Source organism: Chiloscyllium plagiosum, chromosome 2 (genome assembly GCF_004010195.1).
Source record: "Chiloscyllium plagiosum isolate BGI_BamShark_2017 chromosome 2, ASM401019v2, whole genome shotgun sequence".
In the NCBI taxonomy this organism is placed as follows: Eukaryota; Metazoa; Chordata; class Chondrichthyes; order Orectolobiformes; family Hemiscylliidae; genus Chiloscyllium; species Chiloscyllium plagiosum.
The window spans coordinates 50,741,527-50,745,971 of NC_057711.1; positions in this window are offsets into that span (position 1 = coordinate 50,741,527).

Genomic DNA, 4,445 nt, shown 5'->3' on the forward strand with positions numbered 1-4,445 from the left:
ACTGACCCCTGTGGAACACCACTGGTCACCATTCTCCATTTCAAGAAACTCCCTTCAACTACTACTCTCTGTCTCCTGTTGCTCAACCAGTTCTTTATCCACCTAACTAGAACACCCTGCACACCATATCACTTCACTTTCTCCATTAATCTACCATGGGGAACCTTATCAAATGCTTTACTAAAGTCCATGTATATAACATCAACAGCCCTTCCTTCATCTATCAACTTGGTCACTTCCTCAAAGAACTCTATTAAGTTGATAAGGCACGATCTTCCCCGCACAAAACCATGTTGCCTATCACTGTTAAGTCCATTCTTTTTTAAATGTAAATAGATCCTATTCCTCAATACCCTCTCCAGCAACTTTTCCACCACCGAGGTCAGGCTCACTGGTCTGTAGTTATATGGAATATCCCTACTACCCTTCTTGTACAGGGGGACATGAGCAACCCTCCAGTCCTCTGGCACCTCACCTGTATTTAAGGATGCCACAAAAATATCTGTCAGGGCCCCAGCTATTTCCTCTCTCGCCTCCCTCAGCAACCTGGGATAGATCCCAAGCGGTTCTGGAGATTTGTCCACCTTAGTAACCTCTAGCCTACCAATATATCTTCCCTACTTACGTCAACGTGATCCAGAGTAATCAAACTTCTATCTTTAATCTCAAGATTCATCATGTTCCTCTCCTCAGTGAACACTGATGCAAAGTAATCATTCAGAATCTCACCCATTCTCTCAGTTTTGACACACAGCCTTCCTTCATTATCCTTTAGTGGACCAATCCTTTCTGAGTTACCTGCTTGATCCTTATATAAGAATAAAATGCTTTGGAATTCTCCATCATTCTACTCTCTAAAGCTATTTTATGACCCCTTTTAGCCTCTTGATTCCTCGTTAAGACTTGTACTACTCTTCCGAAATTTCTCAAGGGCCCGTTCTGTTCTTAGGAGTCTAGACCTTATGTACACTTCCCTTTTCCTCTTGGCTAGTCGTACAATTTCTCCTGTCATCCACGGTTCACGAATCTTGCCCTTCCTATCCTTTGCCTTCAACGGGACATGCCTATCCTGCACTATCTTTAACCTATCTTTGAAAGTCTCCCACATATCAAATGTGGACTTCCCTTCAAATAGCTGTGTCCAATCCACATTTTCGAGCTTCTGCCTAATTTTCATATAATTGGACATGGCCCAGTTTAGTACACTTCCCTGAGGACCACTCTCATCTTTATCTACGAGTATTCTAAAACATACAGAGTTGTGGTCACTGTTTCCAAAGAAATCGCCACTGCAACTTCTACCACCTGTCCTGGCTCGTTCCCCAGTACCAGGTCCAATATGGCCCCTTCCCTCATCGGACTATTGACATACTGCTCTTACAAATTCTACCCCATCCAGACCTCTTACGCTAAGTGTATCCTAGTCAATGTTGGGAAAATTAAAATCTCCCATCACCACTACCCTATTGCCTCTACATCTTTCCATATTTGTTCTTCTACCTCACGCTCACTGTTGGGAGGCCTCTAATACAGCCCCAACAATGTAACTGCACCTTTCTTATTTCTCAGCTCCACCCATAATGCCTTACTACCCAAAACATCCATTGTGTCCTCCTTTAGCACAGCCATGATATCATCCTTGACCAGCAATGCAACTCCAACCCCCCCCTTTCACTTCCCACTCTGTCCTGTCTGAAGCGTCTATATCCTGGAACATTTAGTTGCCAACCATCATGCCCTTCCTTCAACCAAGTCTCTGTAATTGCTATAACTTCATACTCCCAGGCACCAATCCAAGCCCTAAGTTCATCTGCCTTACACACTATACTCGTTGCATTTAGATGCATTTCAGGCCACCAGTTCTTTTGCGCTCATCTGCTGTCTGCCTACCCTTCCCTTTATTGATATTATCTTCGTGATTCTTACAGTCTCCAGTCTCTTCTGGTTCCCAGTCTCCTGCCACATTAGTTTAAAACTTCCCCAACAGCAGTAGCAAAAACTCCCCCAACGACATTGGTTCTGGTCAGGTTCAGATGTAGACCGTCCATTTTGTAATAGTGCCCCCTTCCCCAGAACCGGTCCCAATGTCCAACAAATCTGAACCCCTCCTCCAACACCATCCCTCAAGCCATGTGTTCATCCTGCCTATTTTTTCATTTCTACGCTGGCTAGCACGTGGCACTGGTAGTAATCCCGTGATCACTACCTTTGAGGTCCTCCTCTTTAACTTCTCTCCTAGCTCACTGAATTCTTCTTTCAGGACCTCATCTCGTTTTCTTCTTATATCGTTGGTGCCTATATGCACCAAGACAACTGGCTGTTCAACCTCCCCTTTTAGAATGCTCTGTAGCAGATCGGTGACATCCCTGACCCGAGCATCTGGGAGGCAATATACCATCCGGGAGTCACATTTCGGCCACAGAACTGCCTATCTACTTCCCTTACAATAGAATCCCCTAAGACTATGACTCTACGAGTCTTTTTCCCGCCCTTCTGAACAGCAGTGCCCTCCACGGTGCAATGATCTTGACAACTGCTGCCCTCTCCTGGTGAGCCATCTCCCCCAACAGTATCCAAAAAGGTATACCTGTTTTGGGGGGAGATGACCGCAGGGAACACCTACACTGCCTTCAATAGACAATAGACAATAGGTGCAGGAGTAGGCCATTCTGCCCTTCGCGCCTGCACCTCTCCTGGTGAGCCATCTCCCCCAACAGTATCCAAAAAGGTATACCTGTTTTGGGGGGAGATGACCGCAGGGACACCTACACTGCCTTCAATAGACAATAGACAATAGGTGCAGGAGTAGGCCATTCTGCCTTTCGCGCCTGCACCACCATTCAATATGATCATGGCTGATCATCCTTAATCAGTATCCTGTTCCTGCCTTATCTCCGTAACTCTTGATTCCACTGTCCTTGAGAGCTCTATCCAACTCTTTCTTAAATGAATCCAGAGACTGGGCCTCCACTGCCCTCTGGGGCAGAGCATTCCACACAGCCACCACTCTCTGGGTGAAGAAGTTTCTCTTCATCTCTGTCCTAAATGGTCTACCCCGTATTTGATAGAGGGGAGTCAGTGGATGTAATAAATTTAGATTTTCAAGAGGCTTTTGATAAAGGCTCCCAGCAAAAGAGACTAGTTCAAAAATTAAAGCATCTGGGAGATGGGAGGTAATGTCCTGGCACAGATTAATGATTGGCTGACAGAAACAGAGTAGGAATGAATGGGTCATTGTCATGATGGCTGACTTTGACTTATGGGGTACCACAAGGCTCAGTGCTTGGTCCCCAGCTGTTCACAATAAATACAGAAAGGAGATAGAGGGCTTGGTGACATGGGGGTGCATTGAGAACACCCTCTCAATCAATGTCAGCAAAACTAAAGAACTGACCTTTGACTTCAGGAAGAAAGGAGGAGTACACGTCTCCATCCACATCAACAGAGCTGAGGTTGAGAGGGTGGAGAGCGACAAGTTCCCAGGAGTGACGAAAACCAGCAACCTGTCCTGAACTTCCCACGTAGATGTGATTGTCAAGAAGGCACAACGCCTCTTCTTCCTCAGCTGGCTCAGGAAATTCGACATGTCCATTAAGACCCTCGCCAACTTCTCCAGATGCACCATTGAAAGCATACAGACCAGATGCATAACGGCCTGGTACGGCAACTGCTCTACCCAGGACCATAAGAAACTGCAGAGGGTTGTGGGCACAGCCCAGACCATCACAGAAGCCAACCTTCCACCCATGGAAGCTACCAACATCATCAAAGCCCCATCGCACCCTGGTAAAGCTCTCCTACAAGATCTTCCGTCAGGGCAGAAAATACACAAGTTTGAACACGTACCAGCAAGTCCAGGAACAGCTTCTTCCCTGACAAATTTAGACTGATGAATGGACTCTCTCACGTCAAATAATGCTGATCATGCCAATGTTCATCTTGCCTAGCATACATCCTATTCAAAGTAACCTGTCTGTCTCAAGTTTTTTCCCCCCACTCTACAATCTGTATGTCATTGTTTACAGATACTGCTGTCGTTGATCTGCCTGTACTGCTTGTAAACAAAGCTTTTCACTGTATTTAGGTACACCTGACAATAAATAAATAAAATAAGTATTGTTGATTTGGAGGTGGGACCGAATGTAATATTTCCAAACTTGCAGATGATACAAAGCTGTATGGGAATAAGGGCTGAGAGAAAGGCAACTTCAGGAAGGTTGCACAGTCGTATTGAACGGTCAAGAATCTGACAGATGGAATGCAGTGTGAGGTAGAAGTGTAGAATATTCTTAAATGCTAAGATGTTATAAAGTGTAAACATACAAAGAGACTCAGGTGTCCTTGTCGATAAGTCACTGAAGGCCAACTTTCAGGTGCAAGTGAGGTCTGCAGATGCTGGAGATCAAAGTTGAAACTTTATTGCTGGAACAGCACAGCAGGTCAGG